The 13233-nt window shown below is 40.4% G+C and overlaps 2 long non-coding RNA genes across 2 annotated transcripts in view; one reads left to right on the top strand and one right to left on the bottom strand.

The window, feature by feature from the left end:
* The window catches only part of LOC148161560 (uncharacterized), a 43073-nt gene extending 41264 nt beyond the window's left edge, over positions 1–1809 (bottom strand). Inside the window, exon 1 of the long non-coding RNA XR_015767519.1 lies at positions 1623–1809. This is a non-coding gene — a long non-coding RNA (uncharacterized LOC148161560). The remainder of the gene's footprint in view (positions 1–1622) is intronic.
* On the top strand, positions 33–11952 carry LOC148161559 (uncharacterized). The gene is made up of 4 exons (XR_015767518.1): positions 33–126; positions 1633–1740; positions 11111–11286; positions 11522–11952. It is a non-coding gene; the product is annotated as an uncharacterized LOC148161559 (long non-coding RNA).
* The last annotated feature ends 1281 nt before the right edge of the window (positions 11953–13233 follow it).

Genomic DNA, 13233 nt, shown 5'->3' with positions numbered 1-13233 from the left:
GCATGATTTCTGCTCTATTCTATTGGTCAACATTGTGACAGAGACCACCCAGATTCAAGGAGAATGGGTCTGCGTCTTAATGGACAGAGTGGCAAAGAATTCGCAGCCATCTTTTATCCATCCGAGGTACCCAGAAGAGACCATGAAAGCCCATATATTTAACATGTGACCGAGATTAAGGTTTCTCAAACTTGTCTTTACCTTTTCTTCTTCTGTCATGCTAGTTTTTAATGTTAAGTCTTTTTTAAAATACAAGTTTTCTTTCGGCTCTTAAGGCCTGTGATTCTGAGACAAGGTTGCGTTATTTTTAAATGTAAAATACCTGGAATATAGTTGGGATTCTATAGATGTTTATCGTTCATCATTTTTCCTTTTACTGTAAGGCAACTGTAAGATTTAACAAATAATGAAGAATGAGCTACAACTCAGAGGAACAAAATGGATTAAGTTGTTTGAAAGTACAAATATTCTACTTTATCTTTTACAACATACACACTCCATTTCCCAGCTTGTCATTTCCTTGTCTGTCATCACACTTCACGCCTGTGAGCTCTTTGGGGGCAGGGGCTCTGTCTAACTCATCCTTGTACTGTATCCCCAGAATAAATACCATACCCTGGGAAATAGCAGGCACTCAGTAAATATTTGGGGAAACTTAACAAAGGCAACAAAACAACTTGAATGTATCTAGAATAATATACCAATAACTCTAATTTACTAATAGATGTTTGTCTTACTGAACATCTACTGTGCTGACTCCTAATGAAGCAGAAATGCATCTGGTGGCGTGACAGTTGAGTGAATGTACTTGTCATTTTAATTGTTTTAATACACTTGTAAGCCAGGGACATGTATCATTCTATCTCTGATGAAGAAATTCAAAATGTGTACCGAAGTTAATACTAATTCGCCATTGTGTATATGCCAAAAGTCCCTATTGATCTCTACTTCAAAAGGTAAGAAGACCTCTTTGTCTTTCTAGTGAAAATGTATTTTAATCTAATTGCAAGCCATTAGGCATTATCTATTTAGCTGAAATTAATACTAATGCCAGACACTTGGCCTGAAGTATCATCTTCTCATTTTGATGTAGAGTTTCCCTCTTCATTTGGTCTTCCTTTTTTTTTTTTCTTCTCAAATGATAAAGAATAAATAAGACTGAATATGCAGAGCACTACTTCGTTTGAAAATTGGCTTTCTCAGTACCAGGCATAAGTTTGTACTTTTCTACAACCCAAGGCCCATAGAACCCCTACTGTTAAGCTGCTCCATGATACATATGAGATCTCTGAAATTCTGGTCTGACAGTTCTGAGATGACTCAATCTTGCTCCAAGTTCAGAATGTAGCTTATTCACATATACAAGGAAAAGGCTATAGAAACTATTTTCTTTGGGAGTGGAGTCAAATATTTGGTGGGGGAAAAAATAGCTCCATGAAGATAAACCAAGAGGAAGATGGGTAGGCAAAACTAATACTCCATTAGGAAAGGATGTGTTTTTAATCTCTATAAATAATCAGGGTTGAACCAATAGGATATCTATATCTACCTACCTACCTACCTACCTACCTATCTATCTTGATACTATGTAGAAAGAGATTTATTATGAGAGACTGGCTCACATTATTACAGAGGCTGAGAAGTCCCATGATCTGCCATCTGCAAGCTGGAGAACAGGAAAGCTGATGGTGTAGTTCTAATCCGAACCGGAAGGCCTGAGAACCAGGGATGCCGACAGTGGTAAGTCCCAGTGTGAGTCTGAAGGCCTGAGAACTGGGGGTGATGGTGTAAGTCTTGGTCCACATTCAAAGGCCTGAGAACCAAGAAAACTGATACTGGAGGGCAGAGAGCAAATTCACCCTTCCTCTCTGTCTTTTTGTTCTATTCAGCCTCTCAAGATTGGAAGATTAGATGATGCCCACCTGCAATGGTGAGGGCAATCTTTACTCACTCAAATGATTCAAATGCTAATATCTTCCAGAAACATCCTCACAGACACACCCAGAAACAATGTTTTACCAGCTATCTGGGCATCCCTTAGTCCGGTCAAGTTGACAAATGAAATTAACTGTCATAATCTTCAATTAAAGCATTCTTATCTGAATAATCTTCAGGACAGCAGCTCTCATATTTTTTGATTGTGAATCATCCAAATTCATTACTCCTCTTTCTATTAAAAAATTTTCAGTTTCAATTACATGCTTCAATACCTGTTTTGTCTTGAGTAGCCATTATGATCTAGCAAAGCAATGAGTAGAAAGGGAGTGCAACCCTGATGTTTATAGCAGCATTATCAACAATAGCCAAATTATGGAAAGAGCCCAAATGTCCACTGAATGATGAATGGATAAAGAGATAAAGAAGACATGTGGATTTTATAGATACATATATACAATGGAGTATTATTCCACATATGTGTGTATATATGTACATATACATATACACAAATATATATAGTACAATATGTCTATAAATGGACTATTACTCAGCCATAAAAAAGAATGAGATCTTGCCATTTGTAACAACATGGATGGAGCTAGAGAGTATTATGCTAAGTGAAATAGTCAGAGAAAGACAAATACTATATGATTTCATTCATATGTGGAATTTAAGAAAGGAAACAGATGAACATGGGGGAAAGAGGCAAACTATAGAACAGATAAGACTCTTAACCATAGAGAACAAACTGAGGATTGCGGGAGGGGAGGTGGGTTGGGGGATGGGCTAAATGGGTGTTGGGTTAAGGAGGACACTTGCTGTGATAAGCTCTGGGTGTTCTGTGTAAGTGATGAATCACTAAATTCTACTCCTGAAACTAATATTACGCTTATGTTATTAACTGGAATTTAAATAAAAACTTGAAACTACAGAGAAGAGAAAGAAAGAAGTATATTAAATAAACTCATTTGGCTACCCAAATTTTGTATTCTAATAACAGCTCCATGGACTATAAAATTAGAATAATTGCGTAAAATGAAGCATAGATATTTATTGTCTATAGATTATATTACTGCTTGTGGTTTTTTGATGACTGCCATGAGTAATAAAGAATTAACTCTTTGTAAGTATGAAGACCTATATATAAGAGTGGCTAACATTGAGAGACAAGGATGATGAGATAGAAAATATTTTAAAAATAGGAATTATTAAATCTCATAAAAATAAAGGTAGTCTGAAAATCAGTAAAGATCAGGTATTTAAATGATGATGATGATGACGACGACGATGATAACACGAAGGTAATAATAATACAACCCCAAACTCATACTCTAGTACACATATTTGAAAATGAGAATAGAGTCAGGTAGAAAAAATCAGAGAAGTAACTAGTTTGAGTCAACTGCTCTCCTCTTTTATGTACTTCCCCTACCCCAATCAAAACACTCTAGCACTGAAATGGAAAATGATGAACTAGGGCATTAACAACAGATCTCACTACCAACTTCATTAAGACCAATTGCAAATGACTTATCTCAGAGAAATGAAGAGCACCTTCATCCCAGCAATTTCAATGGGGGGTTGCGTTTCACAAGCACACACAAAATATTATGAAAATGAGCATGTGTGGAGGTTTAATAGCTAATTTTCCAAGTTGATTATCTTGGCCAGTTCATTGGGATGCTCTTGCTTCTTAGCTAATTTAATTTGTTTCATCCTTTTTATTGTCTCGCTTAAATAGCAATTAGGGGAGATAGCACTCCATTTAGCCTCCTACTTGCCCCTTTGCTAAATCATGATTTCACCCTGTGCCAGATAGTTACGGGTATATGAAGAGATGGCACTGGTGAAAGGCAGAGTGGGTGAACATACTTGACTCAAGCCTGACTAATCCAGGGAAAAGTTGCCAGTGATCAAAGTGTGTATGTGTGTATGTGTGTGGTGAATACCTTTGAACAACTCATTTATTCAGATATTCAGAAATGTGAAGCATTCCTGCTTGGAAATTCAGATTCACCTCCATGATGCCAACCAATATGCTACAGCTATTTAAAAGCCAGCTTTCAACCTAGGTAAAATATCAGAACCCATCCATTTTGTACTTCTGTTTTAGAACTATATATTTGTCTATGCGACAAAAAGCTATTAGATGCTATACTTTTTAGTATATTGTCATTTAAAAAAAGCTTATTAATTACTTGCTTACAGGTAGCCCCAGGTGAGTCGGAAGGGGCTTCCATGACCTGGAGTGCTCCGCTAATAGACTTTGCACACCGCTCTTAAAACTGTATATTCTGATGAGAACAGTACGAGAGGTCTCAATTCAACATGTATAGATTTTATGCCTTTTTTAATAGATAAAAAGGTAGAATTGGTCTCTGTTTGCAGACAGCTTTACTTGGGGATGAAAAGACAACATAAAACAGAATGCAAAAAACATATCCTGTAGCTGACTGAAGACTCTTCAGGGCCGACTGGTTAATGAAGTTCAGCTGGTAAACTCCTTGAGGTGGTGAAGCCTTGGTGAGAGAGAGTGACTGACATGGCCTGGGTGTCAACCAGGGGACTTCTCTAGAGCCACTTGGCCCTTGCAGCTTTGTGAAATCCACAAAAAGCCACCAAAATAATGGCCCATATTTCCACCCTGTCCCTTAGTCCTCAGGTTCCTTATAGTTCAAAGTGTTGAGGGAAGATTGCAAACACCAGCTTCATTGGAACTTGCATCATTAAGGAGAAAGCAGAAAGGTATGGATCTTCCAGTAGTATTTGCCCTCAGGTATCTCATTATAAAGCATGATAGAACTCTATACACCGGGGCACCTGGGTGGCTCAGTCGTTAAGTGTCTGCCTTTAGCTCAGGTTCCTGCATCGGGCTCCCTGCTGGCCGGGAAGCCTGCTTCTCCCTCTCCTACCCGCCCTGCTTGTGTTCCTGCTCTCTCTATCTCTCTGTCAAATAAAAGCTTTAAAAAAAAAACAAAACCTCTCTAAACCTTTCGCATTACTAATTTCCTTTGTTTATCTTTCACTCTCTTGAATATGTGAAAGTAGAATCCACGCCCCTCCCAAATTGTAATATGATGAGGAAGTAGTAATCATCATCAGTAGTGGTAGTCTCACTCCCCTAGAAAGGCACATGGAGCTCAGAAACCCGACTGAAAATGTGCCCTCAACTCAGCGATTTTTGCTTTAATGTTGTAGTTGTCCAGCAACAACAAATTGTCTCTATAGCAGAAAGGAACTTGTCACATGACTCTCTAGGGACTCTTGTAACTAGAATACATTCTAGTAACCGTAAAAGAGGTGTTTGTACACTAGGTAAAGGGCCCCGGTGTGTCTCTGAAACATAGGGGACACTCACTATTTACTGAGTGAATGAGAGAATGAATGCACAAAAATCTGGAAGGCCATTAGGAGGCTCCAAGATGCCAAGCCCTCCTTCCCTGACTGTGTGGTGTGGGAAAATGAGCAGCCTTCACTTTAATAGAGGAGGCAGCATCCTCAGTGGCAATTTTAAGTTTTTTATTTATTTATTTATTTGAGACAGAATGAGAGAGAGAGAGAGAGCACATGAGAGGGGGAAGGGTCAGAGGGAGAAGCAGACTCTCCGCCGAGCAGGGAGCCCGATGCGGGACTTGATCCAGGGACTCCAGGATCATGACCTGAGCCGAAGGCAGTCACTCAACCAACTGAGCCACCCAGGCGCCCAGTGGCAATTTTAGCAGGCAGGTAGAGAGAGAGTTCTGGGAAAAGACTGAGGGTTTAGGGGTGTTTTTTTACTTTGGAGTTGGAATTCTAGAATGCATCATGGAAAGGATTATCTAGGAGAGCAGCCGTGAGAAAAATCACTTGCCCAGGGAGAAATACAGAACCAGATCAGGAGAGGAGGATGGGAGAGAAGCAATGACTAGAGGGGTTTATACTTTGACATTGAGGAAGACCTGGATGAAATGCAGAGTGGGATCCAGTGGTCCCCAGGCTTCCACTGGGAAACTTGTTTTCTATTCTGCATTGTGTCAAGGATGTGTGTGATCTCCTGATCTTCCTCTGTTTCAGTAACCCCCAGAAAGGCACATCCTGCATAGAGACTAGCACATATTAGGTATTCAACACAAACTTATTAGTAGCATGAATTCATTAAGAAGTATGGAAGCAGGAAATGCAGGATACAGGCTTGAAATGAAAGAATCTTTATTGCTTCTAACTGCTAGGCCTGCCTTGTGCTGCCAAATCACTTCTTGCCAGTTAGTTCGTATACTTGCAGCACTCTCCTGTGGAAGATATTATCTGACCTGTTCTAAAGTACCTGAAAGGGCAGAACTGAGGACACACGCTACAAGTCAGAGGCAAGTAGATTTCAGCCCCAAATATTCTAACAGCTGAAGTTACTCAGAATAAAAAAAAATGCTGCCTTAAAAATGTAGAAAATTCCAACACAGAAAGGATGCAAGTAAAACTCAATGACTGTGTCTCAGGGATGTTTTAGCGGGGGTCCCTGCATTGGGAAAGAGCTTGGTCCCTTCTACCATTAAGAGTTTAGAATTATTTTTGTGCCTGGTATTATGATAGTCTAATACAATAAGATAAAAGCAAACTAGTTAGGAAAGGAGACACGGATCCAATTTATGAAAAGGGCAATAGAGAAAAAGATTGCATCTATATTATCATTATGAAAGCATTTGCCAATAGGTATAGTGCAGAAAGTTAGAAAATGCTGTAATGTTGGGCTGTAATAGGGAACTAAGATGTACTCTGCAGAACGTAGGAGCAAATCTAAATTAGGAAGGGAGAGGCTAAAGGGGTTTGGGGTCATTGAGAAAGGCTTCATGAAGCGGCTAGTTGTTTAGCTGGGCCTCCGGGAAAGGGTTAGAACTGGGACCTGTGCAGGGGGAGGTCCCTCCAGGGAGGACTGAAGTGAAGGAGGCTGCTGTGAGCCTGGCCTGCAAGGGGTTTCGGGAGGAGGCTGAGTGATTGGGTTCACTCAGGCCCTCGGTGTGTGCTTTGAATGGAGATGGTGGGAACAATCAATAGTCATTTGAGGGAATGAAACACACTTAACTTCCTCTTGTCTGAAATCCTGCAGTACCCTGAGTCCATCGGCCTGCTAGTGAGGACACCTGGGAATCCCAGCTGGGTCCGTAACTAGCTGTTTGGTGACGACACATCACTTCACCTCCCTGAGCCTTATTTTCCTCAATTATAAGGCAAGGGGGTTGGTGAAATCAGTTCTTCTCAAACTTGAACGTACAAATGGGGATATTATCCAAATGCAGCTCTGATTTTGAAGGTCTGGGATAGGGCTTGAGATTGTGTATTTCTAATAAGCTCCCAGGCAGGTAGTGCTGATACACTTTGAGTAGCATGGGGTTGGATGAACACTACACAGATTAGTTTTAATTACGTTCTCATACCGCCTTTCATAGTTGTTTCATAGTTGTATACAACTACATATAGTTTATATAACTAGGTTATAAGGTTAAGAGTGTCTAGCACAGAACTTAATCCGTGGTAGTTACCCAATAAATATTCATTTACTAACATACAGTTTCTCCCTTAAACACTGTGATTACCTATGTTGATGGTTCGATCCTGGCTTTCAAACATGTTGTGCGGATTTAGGAAATCTCATAAAAGTCAAAGAAAAATCTCAGGACTTCCCTAGATCTTGTCTCTCAAGGCTCCTGCTTCTTCCAGGATAAAAGGAAATAATGGGCTGCATAAATACCTGACTGTTGCATTGGTTGCTTTAGGGAAAAACAATTAGATTGGCTTGCCATGCGCTGAGTGGATGGAATGGAGGTTTTCATTCCATTAACACTCATTCCATGAGTCATTCTAAATTCTTGAAAGTATGCCAATGAACCCCAGTGAATTTACTGCAGTTGCCACTGGTAGCATTTTGCCTCTGCACGCAATCAGCAATACTGTAATAACTTATTTCACAAAGAAAATGAGATTGCATGGTTTATTATTTACGCTACTGTTTTGTTTTAATACTGTTATTGTTCCTTTTTATAAGAAAGCATATTGATCTCTATCCTAAAGGACTGAGAAAGAGGAGACTTGAGAGTTCCCGAACTAGCTATGAGAGTATAGTAATAGTATTGACTAGTATTTTGTAATAGTATTGGATATCACTGAAAATGGTGTTATTGCTTTTTGGATTGATGGTAGTAATATAGAAGTGTTCTAAAGAGGTTGCATTGATTGCATAACACATACCTGATTACGGGAGATTTTTACCAGACTTAAGATGGCTTCCAACAAATGGTCTGTGAAAGTAGTAAGATTTCTTTCAGTCCTGTGATGCCCTGATATCTGACCAAAAGTCATTTACATACAGGACAATTTACAGTGGGAAAATGACATTCACCAAAGGATTCCTGAAGTTTGCCGCTTGTCACCTAATACATACAAGGCAATGTTGATCAAAGACAAGAAGAGGAAGTATCACGTTCAGAGTCTTTCCATCAAAGTGATCTAATAGCCCAGTGATAAAATCTATCACACCGACTTGGTATGAAACCTCTGCTAATTAGAGAACTCCATTACAACATCAAGCCCATAGAATATCAGTATCAGGCTGAATCTGTTCTGTCAAAAAATAGGCTGGTTGTACCCAAGCCATATTTAAGGATTGCCCCATAATATATGTGTGCTGGGAAAAATGTATTTGAGTCACTATACTTTAGACAGGTGTCTGAAATCCATATTCAAGTAGTTTAAGAAAAAGGAGGATTTATTGGAAAGCTCTTGGGGGAGCTGCCATAATTGGAAGAAGAGTAGGCCGACCAAATCAGAGGAAGGGCCTCTTTCTTGGTTTCCACTTCTCTTAGTGCTGGCTTTATTTTCTCCCACTGCCAACCAGCTTTCTCTACTTGGCAGTTATAGGGTTATTGACACCTTGTTTAACAGTTTCCCATTTTACAACTTTTTTTCCACCAGGGAGACAGACTCTCTTTTTCCCAGATCCATGTCAAAAAAATACTGGGGAAGAACTGCAATTGGCCATTTCAGGTGGCTTCTCACCCTTGGACCAATCAGCTGTGACAAGGAGGGCTGGATCATGTAAGAGCATACCGGCTCCCGTTGTAACCACATGGCTGGAGTGGGGAGGAGAACAGAAATTTCCAAAATGAGGGAGGAGTGTCTTTGCCAGAATATGGAAATAAATGGCTGGGTGAGGGCTCCTAATGTGTTGGTTGACAGTAGCATCTAATCCTCGATTTGTTTAATACTCCTCGTGTCTCCTACTGGTCATAAATCCAAGGTTGCGAATTCTGTTCTAGATGTTCCATAGTCCCCATCATACAAGCTGCAGGGATCTTCATTCTCCAGACCGTAGAAAACAAAGCTGCCAGAGTGTTTTCTGGGCCCCACACTTGCCTGGGTTAGTGGGGCTATTTTTGCTTCTGTAATTGATTCACCTGAGTTACAGAAAGAAGGGGAAAGAAAAGGCTGACTGATGGCGTTTGCCGTGGGCACAGAAGGAAATCTGAGAGTCTCCTAATGCAAGTCCTCTTCCCTCCCCTCTGTTGCCACTAGCCCAGGAAACTTTGTGGTCCTCACAAGGAGAGTGTAAGCCACCCAGGAGCCAGGAACAATAGCATGTGTGTCTTTAAATTCTGGGAAGCACTAACTATAGTCCTTACACAGGCAAAAGTATAACAAATATCTGTGGATCTGTTGTTAGCTTAAACCAAGCTTAACCTGTATAAAAGGTCAAAGAGGTACTTGGAGCTACATAGTGATTTGTAAACATCTCCAAACGTGAACATTTTACGTCTTGTTATTGTGTCCAGATGGGACTAACAGGGCAGAGTCCTCTATTTGTAATTCTATTTGTCAACCCCGTAATGTATTTTAAGGAAGAATATTATAGTTGATAGCAATTTTAATTATTTACCAATAATGAATGAATCTGGGTCCCTATTTAAGAAATGCAAGATTTGTATGATTCAAGCATATTATCTCTTATATGCAAACACTAATGAGTCCTATGAAGGTAACAAACTCCAGAAACAGAAGTAGAATCCAAACAAATGTGTTCGTTAGTCTTATTTGTCTTCTGATGATAGATCTTGAACTGGACACATGTCCAGATTTGAACTTTAAAACACAGGTATTCTATTTTAACAGAAAACTTTCTAGTAAGTTGATTATGTGACCGTTTATTGTAGAAAAGAAGGGGTTCCTAATGCTTACCACGAAGATAATGCTTGTGAAGATAATGGGTTGTGTTTTTCCTAAGTGGAAATCTTTTTATCGTTTTCCCCCAATTTAGTAAGTAACACAGCATCATTGTAGAAAATTTTAACAATTCAGAAATGAGTATTAAATGTGGACAATTTGAATCCCCCCATGATCCTAATCCCTAGAAATAATTCTTAACAATTTGATGTATATGGGTTTCTTTTACGTCACAAGCCCTTGTAGGGCGATTACTATATTCTAAGCACTTATCTAAACACTTTACAGCTGTACCTCATTGCATCCTCCTAACAACCCTACAAGGTAGATACTGTTTCCTTATTGACTGGGGAGGATATGGAGTTTCAGAGGCTTTCATAACTTGCACAAAGAAACAGTTCTAAATGGCAGAATTGAGATTCAAACACAGCCTGACTCGAGTCCATGCTCTTACTCTATACACCTTTCCAGATCTCTGTTTATGCATATGATGAAAATGTATGTAACATGTTTCCAAGTTCACCTCCTATGGCTAACCTTTCCTTTAACATCCACTTAAAATGGCTTAACACCCCATTCCATGCAACGTGGGAGTCCAGTGTGCCTCCTCTGTAATATTTCTGTGATTTCTTGGAGGTATTTGTGTGGAATCTAAATCCTACTGCCTGGCAGCATCATGTCTAGGCATTTGCTCTCCTCTCTCTTCATCTCTGGATACCACCTTCTTTCTTCTTTTCCGCAGAGTACCACTGATATAAATAAGGCAGTTGTGTGTAGAGAACTTTTCGTGAAGATCTGGGGGTAAAAGAGAGGATTGCAAATAGGGGAAAAAATGAGTACAGTATTTACAATGATTGTTCTCAGAGCCTAAGGGAAAACTAAAACATAAACTTTTTTTTTTTTTAATGTAAACATTTTCCAAGTAGCTCCTCCTTGGGCACACTCCATTTCTCTCTCTCTCTCTCTCTCTTTTTTTTTTTTTTAGGTTTTATTGACTTGAGAGTGAGAGCACAAGCAAGGTGAGAGGCTGAGAGTAAGAAGCAGACTCCCTGCCGAGCATGGAGACCGACGTGGGGCTCGATCTCAGGACCTGGGATCGTGACCTGAGCCGAAGGCAGACACCCAATAGACTGAGCCACCCAGGAGCGCCTCCATTTCTTGGTAGTACATACTGTCCTGTCTTGGGAACTTCTTTCTCTCAGACTCTGTCCTTCAGTTACTTTTTTCTCCGTCCAATATCCTTGTCCCCTTTACACCCAGGCCGTCACTCTTAAATACCACATCACTCTTATTATGCAGAGTGATATTGCTCTACTTCTAAATTTTCCTTTCCATTTCATGGTAAGCGTTATCTTTCACAACAGAAACATTTTATGGTTGGAACTTGTTTTTCCAGGGGTTCTCAATGGGGATTGATTTCATCCTCCAGAAGATATTTTTGTGTGGAAACAAAGAATTATCCAGCCCCAAATGTCAATAGTGCCAAGGCTGAGAAAATCTGGTGTACAAGAAGTGTCCACCTTCCTTTGGGGATTGTTTTCTCTGAGCTGGACAATGCAGTTTTGGTGGAGCCATAAACCATACACCTACTCTCTGACTCAGATGGCAAGGACCTCACTAGGCTGGGTCCAAGTTTGGAGCCCCACTTCCATGGCCATATGACCAAGAATGGACATTTGGATCAACCTGCACCGATCCTGGCCTGGGGATGTATCCTACAGATGCATTGCTACATATGTGCACGGCGATTGACCAGGATATTCAAGAATTATTTGTAATAGCAGTTACCACCCAAATTTTTATCAAAGGGTGACTGATTAAATTATGGTAAAGTCATACAAAGAAACACTGTCTTGTGTTTGTTTGTAAAGAGCTAACTGGGTAAGCTAGAACATTTCCCAGAATGCCCTTTCCTGGAGGATACCTGAGTTAGAATTGTCTAAAAGAGGAATTGGTGGAAGCCTTGGAAGATGGAAGTGATCAGCATCATGACTCTCTTAGGGGCGTAGAAGTGAGATGTAGTGCCAGACAGACTCAGGGGTGCTGGTGGTTTTTAGCAGGCCCTTGCTCTTTTTTACTCCATGTCCAGCTTTGCTCGATGTCCTTTTCTTTGCTCCATGTCTTCCTGACTGGTACTTTGCCACAGACCTGCAGAAGGAACAGCTGCCCATAGACTTGCCCCCCATTTTCCTTTTTGGTCCTGTTTTGGCAGCAGGATGTGCCTGGCTTCTTAGGTTGACTGGTTGGTGATTCCTCTGAAATGTCAACTCCCCCTTTTGGATCTCTGCTTCCCCAGCTACCCCCCAATATAGAGTCTAATTTCTATAATATATCCCTAATATCATAACTCTAAATGGTTTTGCTTCCCTGAGCGAACCCTGGCTGACACAACTGTGTAACCTTTGAAAGCAATGAGGCAGCTCTATATACTGATGTGAATTGATCTCCTAGATATATTAAGTGAAAACAGCAAGGTGCTAAACTGATGAAAAATATTACAGATAAAGCTAGAGTCCGTTTTGACCAATAACTCTCATCCTGGTCCCCATTTCTTTTCCCCAGAGGTAAATACTGTTATTCACTCTAAATCAATTCTTATGGTCTGGGGAAGAGTCCTCAGCAAATTGCAACTCCTGTAGGAGTTGTCGTGACAAGATTATTTTATTGACATATAAGTAACATAGAATAAAATGCACACATTTTAAGTGCTCACCTTGGTGAGTTCTGATAATTGTATAAACCTGTGTAGCCACCGCCCCAAACAAGACTTAGACCATCCCTCCTCATTTTTCTGGGTTCTTTTCTGGTCAGTTATCCTACCCACTATTGTAACCACTACCTCATTTCTTTTCTTTCTTTCTTTTTTTAGATTTTATTTATTTATTTATTTTAGAGGAGGGAGAGTGTGTCGGTGCATGCGTGAGTGGTGTCGGTGGGGGGATGGGTGGAGGGGCAGAGGGAGAAGGAACCTCAAGCCGACTCTGCACTCAGCACAGAGCCTGATGCGGGGCTCAAGATCATGAACCTGAGATCACGACCTGAGCTGAAGCCAAGTCGGTTGCTTAACTGACTGAGTCACCCAAGTGCCCCACCACTATCTCATTTCTG

The sequence above is a fragment of the Eumetopias jubatus genome, unplaced genomic scaffold, assembly GCF_037043125.1.
Source record: "Eumetopias jubatus isolate StellerSeaLion01/CBP00866 unplaced genomic scaffold, mEumJub1_p1.0 scaffold_156, whole genome shotgun sequence".
NCBI classification, from domain to species: domain Eukaryota; kingdom Metazoa; phylum Chordata; class Mammalia; order Carnivora; family Otariidae; genus Eumetopias; species Eumetopias jubatus.
The sequence above is the reverse complement of the archived record's forward strand: the minus strand, read 5'-3'. Positions and strand labels throughout refer to the sequence as shown.